Genomic DNA, 15,265 nt, shown 5'->3' on the forward strand with positions numbered 1-15,265 from the left:
ATATTTAGCACTTGGGTAATAGGCAAATCAGTTGAGATCTAAAAAACATGCTTGTTGGTAAATGCATTAAGATCTTTTAGATTCATATTTGATAATTAGGGGCACCAAGTATCTAGACTTCCATTATGAACTCGTAAAGAAAATGGCCAATTAAGTGATGGGTTAGGCTTACAGCTAATTGACTTTCAAATGTAAACTTACGAATGATACGAACGAATGGCCATAAGATAATACGAAAAAAATTGTACTTTGCTGGTTAGTGCTCTGTGTGTTATCTCTGTTTATTTCTTCTTTTGACTTATAGGTACGAAGGGATGTCTGGTTTACCCACGAACTTTGATTCAACTTATTGCTATGCTTTGGGATAAACTGCTGGAGCTCTCCTCCAGAGTGGAAAGACTGGACCAATATCATCAATTTGTCTGTTCCACTTCTGGTACCTTCTGATCATTTTAGTCTCTAACCTTTTAACCATTCATTCTTTTTCTTGTTATCAGTTTCCTCCATAGATTTTTTCCTCGTTTCTATTACTTATAAGTTAGTTATGCATACTTGGTACGAAATTTGGCTACTCCAGTTGAAGATTGGATGCCTGGCGGAACTACATTGACTTCGTTAATGGATGTGGAGAGGAGACACGGTATGATTTCTTCATGAAAACGTGCATTCCTGTTCTCATGTTTTTTTGAGTAACACGTTAATAATTTTTTTTTCTAGAATATTTTTTATGGGGAATAAGAGGGGAAATGACAGACAGAGTATCAACAATCCAGCTAAAATGAGAACAATGGAGTTCACTAGAAGAAAAAAAAAAGAAAGATGAAAAAAAACTCCCCAATCTATATTAAAAAGACATTAGTTTTCTAGTTGATGAAACTTAAAAGTTATCTTTTTTCTTTTTTTGAGTATCCAAATATCTTACTAGTTACTAACACAATACTATAAAGACTAGTCAAGGTGCATGTAAGATCAGAAAAACAAGGATAAAATTGGAGTATCATCATGTAAAAGTGGAGTATCTTTTCTCTTAACAATTTTGAAAGGCTTTGGATTGATAAAACATTTTCATGAAGTTTATTTTAATATTTATCATTTGATGATCTCTTTCTAAAGTTAGAATTCGTTTGGCAGGTAAGTTCAAGCCTGTGATCAAGAAGGCAATGGTGGAACTAGATGGTAATATGATCTCTTTCTAGAGCAAATTACGTTTCCTATAATCTCTTTCCCAGTCTTACAGTTCACGCCGCTCCATTTGTCATGTGAGGAGGTCAGATCAGAATCCTACCATTAATTATGCAAGTTCAAATCTAAAAGAAGAATGGAGCAGGTAGTCTGGATATAGGTATCTTACACACCCAAATTGATGAAAATCGAACCTATTTTTCAGAATTTGGATAAGATATTTTAATTAAGTCTCGGTCAAATTCCATAGCACACCAACGCACGCACAAGCCGCATCGTTTAAGGCATCCTCGCCCATGCGCGCGTCCTTGCCACCTAACTTCAACGTGAGCCCCGGCTAGCGCATAGCCCATGCACATAGTTCCAATAGAAACACAGAAAATAAACCACGAGTTTTACAAAGCTCAATGAGTGGAATCATAAATACAAGTCTTTTTCAGATCATAAGCATTATATCACGAGTTTCCAATGCAGACCTCTATCATTCTATGAAGCTTTTCACAAACCTACACACACGGTAGATAGTTATGATTTCACATCTAAAAATATTCATCAACCTATGTCCACATAGTTCTCCCTTTCATGGGCTCAAAAGCTAGGCTCGTCGGCCCTCTGACCATCCCATTCAAGGTTTTTCCTTCCCACAGGCTCAGGAACTAGACTCTTTGGTCCCCTGACCATCCTAGAAGGATTTATTTTGGGCTCAGGTTCTAGGTCCATAAACCCCCGACAATCCCAAACTCATATTCATCTCATAATATAAACTACCACATATTAATTCCAAATATGTTTAAAAGAGTAAAAGGAGAAACCACTCACAGTGACCTGCTGAGATTTCTTTTTCCTCACAGTTTACCCGGTTTCCCTTACTCTTCTGCTAGACCCTATTTCAGATTTAACTTTAAGCTTAGATTATTCACTCTTTCGGGCCTTATCTCAAGACATTTTCTTCTTAAAAAATGTGTGAAAATGTCTTAACTAGTTTACCTTAGAGTTTTGTCTTGAAATTCCATGGTGATAGTTCGGAGTCTCAAGTTCACTCCCCCTGACCCAACTGTTTCCACACTGGTGAGCACCTCTCGGTTTTCCTTGAATTTGACAGCCTTAAAGTTAGAATTTCATTAAGGCAGCCCTCACACCAAATCTACTTTCAATTTAAAAACTTTTGGTTCAAAAATCACCTGATTTGCACGAGTAATCCGGAATAACTTCTCGTTTGAATTTAGCCTAGGCGTCTATCCGTACACTCAGCTTCCTTCAGCGCCTCTATTTTGACTTTCGTCTAATCAGCGCCTCTTTTCCTTCGTTCAATGCACGAATGGCTCTTACTTACTCTTTTCTTAGTGATCTTTATGAACTTAAATGGTTTGTAGGTTAAAGTGTAGTGTTCTGCTCCTTTTATAGGCATCTCACCCTTCTCCTTTACCCGACACCTCCTCCTTTGATAATATCCAGGCGTATTCCTCTCATTCTGCCAACGCCCAGCCTCATCCACCTCCTATTTGATATGTCTTCTTCATGCATCGAACTCACTTTGCATGAATATTTATTCGTCCAACTCTTACTATCTCTGTTTTAGACTTTCGTCGATAACGCCATTTGTCCTGATGAGCTCATCAATCTTGCGTAACGCAGTCCTCAGCAACGCTCCATCGTTTAGTTTCTACATCTATCACTTAGCTCCAACAGCCCATCGTGTAGCTCAATCATTTAGTCAACGATCTCGCGCATAGCCTATCACTTAGCTATTGCGCGCATCATTTACCTCCATCGTTTAGCACTGAGGCCTTATCGTTCAACGTATCCACTAATCCTTAGCGTCATTGCCCAGCACCCATTGCTTAGTACTTCGCCTATCGTCTAGTGCTATCGTCCAGCTTCTACGCTTATCGTCTAGCGCTTACACTGATCGTGTAGTACTTTGCCTATCGTATAGCCCGATCGTCTAGCACGTGACTTCTCATCGTTTGACGCCGCGCGCATCTTCACGATCGTCTAGAGCATCGCTTAGCTCCGCGCATTGCTATACGATCGCCTACCTCATTGTTTAGTTCCCCGCATTGCTACACAATCGTCCAGCGCCCGCCTACACGATCACCTACCTCATCGTGTAGCGCCACTCACTTACTAGACGATCATCTACTTCATCGTGTAGCACTGCTCATTTGCTACACAATTGTCTGCCTAGTGCCTTGCGTTCAACCTCATGATTTCTCTGCTCTTGCTCACGCGTTCTCAACGCATGGGGACTTTAATGCAATGCGTTCAACTTCACAATTTCACACATGATTGTCCCTGACTTAGTTTTATTTTATGCGTTTTATACCAAACGCCTGGTTTAGTGTTAACCTTGCACTTAGTTAAATTTCCATTAGTTAAATTCCAAACTTTTTGAAGAACATTTATTCAACACTTAGAGTTCTTCCTTTTTAGCATAGGGTTTCACACCTAGTCAGGTTCTTTAGTTATTAGCTTAAATAGGAAAATAGGAATGCAGGTTTCACATCTACAATGAGAAATATATTTAATTAGAGCTGATTGGAAATATGTGTATCAACCAGGTATCTTCATGATTCTGTTGCTCTTCATTATTCGTGGTTATCTCTTTTCTCTTTAGATACGGAAGGATATTGTTTGGACAGAGTAGGCTTGTTACTCTTGTATGAATGAACCCAAAGAAGTTTAGCTCAAGACAGGGAGGGGCATGCTTTTGCACTATCAGTCAATTCAAATCTTGGGATTTTTATGTCACCTGGAAGCTGGTATATTCATATTGGTAAGTGGAAATTTTTTCAACCTTCCTACTTAAAATATATTGGGAAAATGGCTAGGGTAGTCTCTCTGTTTGTGTTTTTTTTTCTCTAATATTTATAATCTTGTTAAATTACAATTTTAGTCCTTGAACTTTCAGATTTTTGTCAAAATTTTGTGTCCAATAGGTTTATGATATTTTTAACTTTTCTTAAATCATATTGATTTATTAGATATGAATTTAGGATTCTAAAATTTCAATTTTTATGTTTAGATGCATGTATTTAAAAATAAAAATATGTTGAATAGATCAAAGACGTAATAGATTCATTTTTTAAAGTTTAAGGGACTTATTACACACAATTGAAAGCTCAGTGTAAGGATGAACACTAAAACTAACATAATAGATGCATTTTTTTAAAATTTTTACTAAAAGTTCAGTTCAGTTTAAAATCACAAGGAAACCAAATTTTCCGGTTTAATTTGGTTTTTGATTTCAAAACCGAATTAAACCAAACCGTGTATGTATATATATATTTATCTACTTATTTATATATATTATACATTATATTTATTATATTATGTATAAAAACCAAAAATCGTTTGATAAGTTATTTGGTTTGTAGTGGGAATTAGGATTGAAGAATTAGGGAGACAATCCTATTCTTGTGAAGTAATGATGGACGCTTATTAGAGAACAAAATAATGAGTTCTTTTGGTTATTCATGTTTCAAATTAGCCATTTTAGTCTTTGAATTTTAAGAAATAGATTTAAAAGTTCCCTCTACAAGTAGATTCATTAAATTTAAATAGAAAATTTACTAGATGACTTATGTGGCGAGATGACTTGGAAGGGAAAATTTAATTTTAATATTTCCCTCCTCTCTCTTCTTTCTCCCCCTCTCTATCTCCTCTTATTCTCAATCCAACCTTTTCATTGTCAAGCTTTACACAAAATTAACTTGCAAAATGTCATGGTAGGATGTTCTCAAAGCTCTCTTTCTACCAACTAATACCCTACAACTTCTAACAAAAGCAACCAACTCTACACGTCCTACCCTTCATAACGTGTTTTTTTTTTTTTTTTTTTTGTATTCTGTTTGATAACTGAGTTGATTGATGTCTCAAAGGAAGAGTAATGACATGCATTGAGTTTTATTTGTTCTTTTACTGTGTTTTGCTTATGATTGTAAATCTTGCTTTTGTTTGAAACTTGAGTTTTACTGAATCGTTTGAGGGCAGTTGCTACTTCTTAAGGTTATAGAGTGTTTGACTTGTGGGTTATATGAGCGTGCAGATGAGATCACGAAGCTGTTTCCTAATCTTTTCGGCTAACCGTCGGCAATGTTGGTGCCAACTGGTTCCAGTTCGGTGTAGGTGAATAAGAAATTGAAGATCGGAGTTGTCTAGTTTGGTGGCCAAGCACTGGGAGGGCATAATGTGATTTTTGGACTATTTGGTAGGGTCTCATTGTGTCCACATTTATAAATCAAGAATAAATGTTTGCTTTTCTGTTCAAGTTGTGGCTACCCGACAGCTTCTACGATCTTGGTGAAGATTACCTACAGGTTCATGCAAAAGGAAGCACGTTGTATGGTTTCAAGGGTGGTCCTGCAGGGATCATGAAATGTAAACATGTTCTGCACAATTTATCTACCCATATCGCAATTAGGTTAATTTTCTTGAAGGGATTTCTAGCTTTCACTTGTTAGAATTGTTAGTGTAAATATGTGCAGTCTTGATGCGAAGTGATTGCCATTTGAATACAATTCTTGATTTAAATGCATTTTTCTTTCATCACGGTTGTTTTGATAAGATATGCAGTAGGAGGGTTAAGATTGAAAGTCCAGATCAGGTGAAACTCTTTCTTCTCAGAATTTTCATTTTGAGACGTCTTAGTTGTAGTCAAGGCATTAATTGACAGTTCGGTTCTATTTTTAGTTTAAGCAAGCTGAAGAAACTACTCAGAAGCTTGATTGGATGGCCTTGTTGTAATTGCTGGAGATGATTCCAACACAAATGCTTGTCTCCTCGCTGAAAACTTTAGGTATTTTTCAGAACTATGAAATTTGTCTATTGTCTCCCTCCTTTTTGCTCTCTTTCTCACTCTCATTGTCATATATGGATAAACTATTATATGTTATTTTTATTACTGAAATATAAGGTCGAGTAATTAATTACTCTAGTATACCATTTTTTTTTTGTGTGTAAGACTCTGTTATTTATATTCCCCTTTTTTCTGTTGTTTTCAAATTAGGAGTAAGAATTTGAAAACCCGAGCGATTGGTTGCCCAAAACCTATTGATGGTGATCTCAAATGCAAAGAGGTCCCCACAAGTTTTGGATTTGATTCTACTTGTAAGGTACTCATTTCTCTTCATAACTACTTTAGAATTCATATTTCGTTTGGACTCAATTTTGGTGACTGTTGCAAAGTTGAAGTAGTTTCTTCAAGAATTCAAGGAAAAAATGGAATGTCGCATTCATGAGATGAGACTCTTCATAGGCTCTGCTGATGTTTATGCAGATATATTCAGAAATGATTGGTAATGTGATGGTTGATGGTCGATCTACAGGAAAATATTACCACTATAAGTATTTTGCTTAATGAAATTAAAACTAAAAATAGTTCTGATATGTTGAATGTTCATAATAACTGAATTATTGACATTACAAGTATTTCAAGTTCAGATATGTCTACTTTTTTAAAATATATATTTATAAATAAATAAATAATATCAATAATAAAGCCCATCTTGTTGCTTCATCTGTAAAAAAACAGAGCACTTCTCTCTGCTCAATTTTATTAACCTTTTCTATTTGATCTACCTAATGTGAAATTGTACTTTTTCATTGTTGTGATGTCGATACCTTTTTGTTTCTCACTCAAGTTTCAAGTTTATTATCATATGGCATTAACAGTGTACATATATCCACAGTTGGACGACTTATGGGTCGTGCTGCTTCTCACGTTACACTGGAGTGTGCTTTGCAAACTCATCCAAATATTACTATTATTGGAGAAAAGGTAGCTGCTTTATTTAAACTACTTAAGATAGAAACCTTTGTCAAGGAGGACATTTATCTCCATATGCTTTACCAGATAGAAATCTTTTTCAAGAAGGGCATTTACCTCCACATGCAACCCTAAGGTTAAGGTTGTTTATTCTCTTTGAGGATTAGATTTTGTCTCAGTAATAACTAATAATCTCTGCAACAGATACTCTCATGTAAACATGAAAATTGAAATTGTTGAGTCAGTTAATATATCCTGTTTCAGAATTTCATCTTCTTGCATTTTTACATGGAATGGTAAATATCAAATAAAACTTAAGAGTAAAGATGAAAATTTGTGATAAACAAAGGATTCATGGAATTAGGTTGAAACTTTTAATATGGTGCAATGGAACTAAGTATTGACATCCCATATCATATTCAATTGCCTAAGTGATATCGAATGCCTTTTTTGTCAGCTTTGAAAAAGTTGTTCTCTACCACCTAGTTGTAGTTGATTCACGGAGATTTATTGGTTTTGAATGTTTGCAGGCAAAAAAAATTTCAGACAAAAAATAATGTGTTTTGAATGTTGACTCATTTATTAATAGAGTTTTAGTTTATAGGGTACATCGAATTTACATTGTGTTTTGCAGGTTGTGGCTAATAAGCTTACCTTGAAAAACGTTACAGACTACATTGTCGATGTAATTAGTAAACGTTCTGAACTTGGTTATTAATTATGGTGTTGTAGTTATTCCCGAGGGCCTGATTGACTTCATTCCGGAGGTATTTGCCTTGTTATTGTAGCTAATTGGGTTTATTTATTTTTGTTGTATGCTCACTATCCACTAAACCCAAGATTTTCGGGATTAATATGTCATTCTTGAACTGATATCATTTATAACCCGCTTTCTACAGGTGCAGCAGCTTATTTCGGAACTCAATGAAATTCTTGCCCATGATATTATAGATGAGGATAGATTATGGAAAAAGAAATATTATAGATGAGGATAGGTTAGTACACCCAACATATTGAAGTTGTAACAATCCAAACAATCTTACTACATCGATTAGACCACCTGAGAATTCCAGCAATGCTTTGGCTCGAAAATGCTTTCTCTTCTCTCATCTCTCCCTTTCCCTCCCTCCGGCACCCTATTCCGACCTAACTATCCGCCCTCTCCCCATCTCCAACCAAGCTTTGCCTATTCCCACCAACCTCAACCCTCATCTGCAACCCTCGGCTCATCTATCTCTCATGGCCCATCCAACGACCCTCCCCCCAAGCCTAACTTTTCCGTCGAAGTTATCAGCTGTAAGATTAAGGACAACCACTTCTGTGCCCTCATCCAAGCTGGTTCAGTAATCATAGAAGATGTTAAGCCAAAAAGAAAATTTCTTTGTCAAAATCGTAGCTACTTCGGTTTGTGGAGAACGTCTCGACCCTTTCGAAACTTTAAACATCTAGCTTCTTTGTCAAAAGCGAGCAAGATGCTTCTGGTGTAACCAATATTTCTAAAGTCAGAATCTATTCAAACTGGTTTTTAAGATGTGTATTGTGGCCTGCAGTTGGAGGACGATTCTTCATTCACGTTCCATCAGGAACTCTTAATTCAAGTTGATATTCCTTCCTTACCTTGTTAAATGATGCTTTGTCCCTCTTTGAAGTTGAACAGGTGACAAAAAAACCCTCGCTCAGTCCCAATCTCCTATGCAGACATGTTGGTTGGATCATGCTGAATGGCTCTCTTAACAGCACATATATCCTCCAAAGGAAGTTACGTACTCACTATATTTCTCCACAGGTTTTCACTCTTTGTTGGGTAAAGTCATAATCTCTCTTGCATTTGTTCTTCCATTGTGTTTTTGTAGAATTTTGTTGGACATCTCTCTTCAAGTGCTTTAATGTCAGCTGGGTTCTTGATAATGATTTTAAGGTTAATGTGCTTCAACTCTTGATCGGGCCACGTTTGAAGAAGAAGCCAAGACTACTTTGGACCAACGCAGTTGAAGCTTTATTATCAGAAATTTGGTTTGAAAGAAATCAAAGAGTATTTCAAGACAAAGCTTCTTCTAGTTCCGCTAAATTTGATATCGCCCATACCAACGCCTCCTTCTGGTGCTCGCTTTCCAAAGCTTTTCAAGACTTCTCTTTACAAGATATCAACCTCAATTGGAAAGCCTTTATTTTCCCGCTCTCTTGATTTTGTAACAGCATAGTGATGGTTATTATTTTCAGTTAAACTTTCAGATAATCATTCTGTTGTAAACCTTGTCTTTTGCAAGGTCCTCTTCATTTTGTACTTAGCTTTGGATTCTAGTATTTATTGGAGATGATGAGAATGCTAGGGAGATGTCAACCTAGTTGAGATGTCCTAGTGCATTTGCTGATCCGTTTTGTGATTTTTAGTGTGCTTGATTGTATTGCACTTTATGTTTATTTCCTTCTTGTCACTTTTAACATCTTTCATTATCTGAATGAAGTGGATTGTTTTTTGTTCAAAAAAAAAAAGATAGGTTATGGAAAAAGAAACTTACTACTCAATCTCATCACTTTTTTTAATTTTTCCCATAAGGAATCCAAGAACAATTGTTGCTTGAAAGAGATCGACACGGCAATGTCTAGGTAATTGTTTTTTCTTTTTTTTTTATACATGTCTTTCCATGAAACTGAGTTGGAAAAGAGAAGGCAAGAAGGTGCATATAATGGGCGGCCAATTCGAGGGGCAGTCACATTTCTTCGGGTACTTATTCTATTCGTTCTTGAACTTTTGCTGTTTTACTTAAACGCTCCTGTTTAATAATTTAGTGATAACACATATTATATTTAGCACTTGGGTAGTAGGCAAATCAGTTGAGATCTAAAAAACATGCATGTTGGTAAATGCATTAAGATCTTTTAGATTCATATTTGATAATTAGGGGCACCAAGTATCTAGACTTCCATTATGAACTCGTAAAGAAAATGGCCAATTAAGTGATGGGTTAGGCTTACAGCTAATTGACTTTCAAATGTAAACTTACGAATGATACGAATGAATGGCCATGAGATAATACGAAAAAAATTGTACTTTGCTGGTTAGTGCTCTGTGTGTTATCTTTGTTTATTTCTTCTTGTGACAGGAAAGCCCATAAGGAACATCTGAGGATTTTTCTACAGACACTACGTGATAAACAGTTGTACGCTAAGTTCAGCAAATGTGAGTTCTGGTTGAAACATGTAGTGTTCTTAAGGCATGTAGTTTCAGCGGACAGAGTTAGTGTTGATCCGCAAAAAGTGGAAGTTGTTGTCAACTGGGAGAGACCAACTAGTGCAACAGAGGTACGTAGTTTCCTAGGCCTGGCTGGATACTACATATGTTTTGTTGAGGATTTCTCACGATTAGCATTAACTTTGATAGCTTTGACAAGGAAGAATGCTAAGTTTGAGTGGTTGGATAAATGCGAACAGAGTTTCGTGGACCTGAAGAAGAGATTAGTGACAGTGCCTATTCTGACACTTCCTATAACAGGGAAGGAGTTTGTGATTTATTGTAACACTTCGAGGCAAGGATTAGGTTGCATGCTTATGCAGGAAGGGAAGGTAATAGCTTATGCTTCAAGGCAGTTGAAGAAGCATAAGTGTAATTACCCTACCCATGATCTTGAGCTAGCAGCAGTTGTTTTAGCACTGAAGATCTGAAGACATTATTTATTCGGTGAGAAATGCCACATTTTCACAGATCATAAGAGCCTGACGTATATCTTTGATCAGAAAGAGCTGAATTTGAGACAGAGGCGATGGCTAGAACTGATTAAAGACTATGACTGTACCATTGAATACCATCCGGGTAAGGTGTTAGTGGCTGATGCATTAAGTAGGAAGTCGAGACTTCCGAAAAGTGCCTTGTGTGGTATTCGAGCAACCTGGCTAAGTGAGTTAAGAGGTTTCAGGGCGGTTGTGACTGCAAAGAGTTTAGGGAGTCTTTTAGCTCAATTTCAGGCTAGGTCTTCTCTAGTAGCAGAGATTGTGAGAAGACAGCCAGAAGATAGTAATTTACAAAAGATGCTTGCAAAGTTCAAGCAAGGCTCAGAAGCAGAATTTGAGTTGAGAGCAGACGAAGCCATAGTTAAGCAGAAAAGACTATGCGTTCCGAGTATTAGTGAGCTTAAGGGTGCTATACTAGAGGAAGCTCACAGTTCAGTTGATGCTATGCATCCAGGAAGCACCAAGTTGTACGGAACTTTGAAGAAAACTTATTGGTGGCCTGGTATGAAGCGAGAGATAGTCGAATATGTTGATAAATGTTTGATCTGCTAACAGGTTAAACCAGTGACACAGAGGCCAGGAGGACTCCTTAATCCACTGCTAGTGCCGGAGTGGAAGTGGGAGCATATTGCCATGGATTTTCTATTTGGATTACCTCGTACTGCTGGTGGACATGATAGTATATGGGTAATAGTAGACAGACTCAACAAGACAGCGCAATTTTTACCGATTAAAGCGACGTCTACACTAGATCGCTAGCTAAGCTATACGTCGATAAGATTGTGAGTCAGCATGGAGTGCCAGTGTCCATAGTTTCATATAGGGATAGTGTGCAGAAAGCAATGGGAACAAAGTTGAAGTTCGGTACAGCGTTTCATCCTCAGACAGATGGTCAGTCAGAGAGGACCATCCAGACCTTAGAAGACATGTTGAGAGCATGTGTCCTTCAGTTTAAGGGAAGTTAGGATACCCACTTATCACTTATGGAGTTTTCTTATAATAACAGCTATCAGTCTAGTATCGGCATGGCACCATTCGAGGCTTTGTATGGCAGACCATGCAGAACTCCTGTATGCTGGAACAAAGTGGGAGAGCGAAAGCTAGTTGGTTCTGAGTTGGTACAAGTTACGTCAGACAACATTAAGTCGATTAGAGAAAACCTGAAGATAGCTCAAGATCGACAGAAGAGCTATGCAGATAAGCGACGAAGAGACTTACAATTCCAGGTTAGAGATCAGGTTTTCTTAAAGTTATCTCCGTGGAGAGGTGTTCTTCGCTTTGGGAGGAAAGGTAAGCTGAGTCCTAGATATATTGGTCCTTATCGGATAACAGAACGAGTTGGACCAGCAGCCTATAGACTTGAGTTGCCAGCAGAACTTGCCCGAATACATGATGTTTTCCATGTGTCCATGTTAAGGAAATATATTCCAGATCCGTCACATGTGTTGCAAGCACAATCAATTGAGCTCAAAGAAGACTTGAGTTATAAAGAGGAAGCGGTTCAGATCCTCGACAGAAAGGAGTAAGTTTTGAGGAACAAAACGATCCCACTCGTGAAGGTCCTTTGGAGACATCACGGAGTGGAGGAGGCAACTTGGGAGTCAGAAGACCAGATGAGGAGGAGTTATCCGACACTCTTCACCTAAGGACTTCTAAATTTCGAGGACGAAATTTCATAAGAGGGAGGTAAGTTGTAAACCCGAGACTTTCCTTGGATTATTTGCTCTTGTCACACATTGTAGGATGTTGGATTTAAGTTATTGTTGTTCCATTGTTGAAGAAAATGACAAAGCTTTTGGTTGAAGTTGTCTTTAATAATTTTGAAATTTATAAATAAAGAAAAGAAAAGAAAGGGAATAAAGAAAAATAAAAGAAAAGGAAAAAGGAAAAAGGAAAAAAAAAAGAAAGAAAATGAAAGAAATTGGAAACCCATTCGATGCTTAGGGTTTAAAGTGAGAACCCACTCATTTCAGCCCATTTCTCCATCATTTCCCATTATATTTTCAGAGCATTTCGAGAGAGAGAGTGAAGGAAGAGGAAGAAAAAGTTGTTGCAGGTTGGAGGTTGAAGAAGGGAGGAAAAGCTCATGCAAGTGCAACCAAGGAAGAATTTGGGTTCAACCTACCTATCTCTGGTTTTTAAGTCGGTTTGAGCTACACAAGAAGAACTAAGAAATGAGGCCTGACTTTCTTGAAATTTAATCTATTTTCTAACAAATTTCATGAAAGAAGCTTGAGCTAAATCTGATGTTAAGTTAATGGTTTTTGAAAAGGAAAACAGAGCACAGAATTTTCGTGCAAATCAAAAGGATCTCTGCTTTTTTCTGGTTTTTCGAACATTCTGGGGTGTACAGGTTGGATTAGAAGCTCAATTCAGTATGATTGGAAAGCTTATTCAATTTCCTATAACTTTCATGAAGAATTCAGGAGCCAAAAATGACTAGAAGTAGGTTTAATTTCAGGAGAAATGTAGAGCAGAGAAGCACGAATCTGTATTCGCTGTGTTCGAGGAATTTCTGGACAAATTCGTTGGGAATATCGTTTTTATTACTTCAGATAAATTGTAGAGGGTTCCAAAATGAAGAGTTTGATATATAGTACATTAATTTTGGTCAAGTATTGAGGAAGTTATGAGTGTTGGAAGTTAGGGTATTGAATCTGGAAAATCTGGAAAGAAAATGTGAAGTGTGATTTTATTTCTAGAATTTAGAATTCATGAGCATGGAAAGACAAGACAATTTATAGTTCTGATGCTCGGTTTCGGTTGTTTGACAGGCCAAGAGGAAATAGGCCGAGTCTATAGACCAGGGAACTAGCCAAGACTGTGAGTGACAAAACAAATTTCAAAAATGATTTCTAAACTGTAATTTATGCTTAAATGGTTTACATGCTTGAATATGAACTTATGAATGATACATGATTTCTATGAATGGTTTCAAGCATAAGTTTTGAGCTTAGATTTTCTATTGAGGTTTATATACGAGCACGTAATTATTAACTTCTTGAAAAGTAGTTGAAACAATACCATTTAAGGTAAAGTATGTATTAGCGAGTGCTATTTAAAGATTTTCAGTTTTTCACGAGCAAGCAGAGTAAGCTTGAGTTTTACGAAAGATAAAGATAAGCATGCATGTTTTAATGTTTTCATGTTGTTTTATGAAACTTTTATTGACTACGTGACTGAGATATTGATCCCGAGGCTATATGGTACCGTGTGCACACAGGTTATATTCCGTTGTTGACGTTGAGTGTACTTCGTGACAACAATGCTGCCGGGAGCGTTGGGTGGGCCCCACTACGACAAACATGATAGGAGTGCTGGGCGGGCCCCACTACATCGTAGAGCTAGTAAATGTTGGTTGTACTGGGCGTGCCCTACACAACGTTGATTTGTCATGTTAGTTAAAATGTTTTATATACTTGATATGCCTTGCTAGATTTTAATGACATACTTGCAGAATATTTGAGAAAGCTTTTAGCGTTACACGTTTATGTTTAATGCTTTGATTGAACAGATTTATACGTTTAAAGGTTTATCACGTGTTCTGATTTGCAGATTTACAGTTTTAAATTTAGTCACTCATTGGGCTTCGTAGCTCATTCTTTCAAAATGTTTTCCCACTTTTCAGGTAGAGATCAAGCTCCCGGTGCCTGATAATTGCCAAAGTCTGTTTTCTCCTAAAAACTTCCAGATCAAGCTTCATACGTGGGTGGAGTTGTACATTGTGTCTGTTTATATTGTAAATGTCTTTGTAAGAACTGGGTAGTTTATGGTTGTGTAAGCACTAGATGTCGTGGTTGTGTAAACCCCAGTTGGATATGTTTTTGGTTGTGATATCTCTACCAGGTTATTTTCCAAACCGAGTTATGTCAGGACTGCACTTCATGTGTATCTAAAGGTTTTCAGGGATTCCGCTGTGTTGTGTTACATGTAAAGTATTTTATATATAAGATTAGTATGTTTATCAGGTTCAACGATTCAACAGGGTCAATAGGTATCGTTAGAGGAGGACGATGTCTGTTGGCTTCACGCCATCTCCCTGACTAAGCTAGCAGGTAGTCTGGGAGAGGGTGTGACAGTAGACATGCTGGAACAATTTCTAGAGAAGAAACTTATTCAGCTACCAGAATGCAAGGGACCGGAACAACCAGGAAAAATAGATTATCCTAACTACTGCAATTATCATTGGGTCATTAGCCACCCAAAGGAAAAGTGCATCGTATTGAATGGGCTAATTCTGAAGTTGGCTCGTGAAAAGAAGATTGAGCTAGATTTTGATGAAGTAGCTCAAACAGATCATGCCACAGTAGTGACAACTTCAAGTGTTCCAACACTGCCTGCGTCTTATTATCAAAGAGAAAACATGATCCAGTTTGGAACCTTCGAGCCTATAGTTTTTCGATTCCAACAAGAGACTCAAACGACAGACTCCTAGAAGAAAGATGAGCCTGTTGAAGATTGAACAACAAAGGGTATATCCTCGTGACTTTTCGAAAGAGAAGATAGCAAAATTCCATCCAAAAAGAGTTGCATTCTTATCAAAGCTATAGAAGAAGGAATAAGACTCATAAAAAGAAAGGCAAAAAG

At 37.2% G+C, this 15,265-nt stretch overlaps 1 long non-coding RNA gene across 1 annotated transcript; it reads left to right on the forward strand.

Annotated features, from left to right (window-relative positions):
- Positions 1-13,156: 13,156 nt before the first annotated feature.
- LOC150033943 (uncharacterized) lies at positions 13,157-14,655 on the forward strand. The gene is made up of 2 exons (XR_016531981.1): positions 13,157-13,501; positions 13,902-14,655. It is a non-coding gene; the product is annotated as an uncharacterized LOC150033943 (long non-coding RNA).
- Positions 14,656-15,265: the final 610 nt, after the last annotated feature.

This window comes from Benincasa hispida, chromosome 9, assembly GCF_027475165.1.
Source record: "Benincasa hispida cultivar pf3 chromosome 9, pf3_genome.v1.1, whole genome shotgun sequence".
Lineage (NCBI taxonomy): Eukaryota > Viridiplantae > Streptophyta > Magnoliopsida > Cucurbitales > Cucurbitaceae > Benincasa > Benincasa hispida.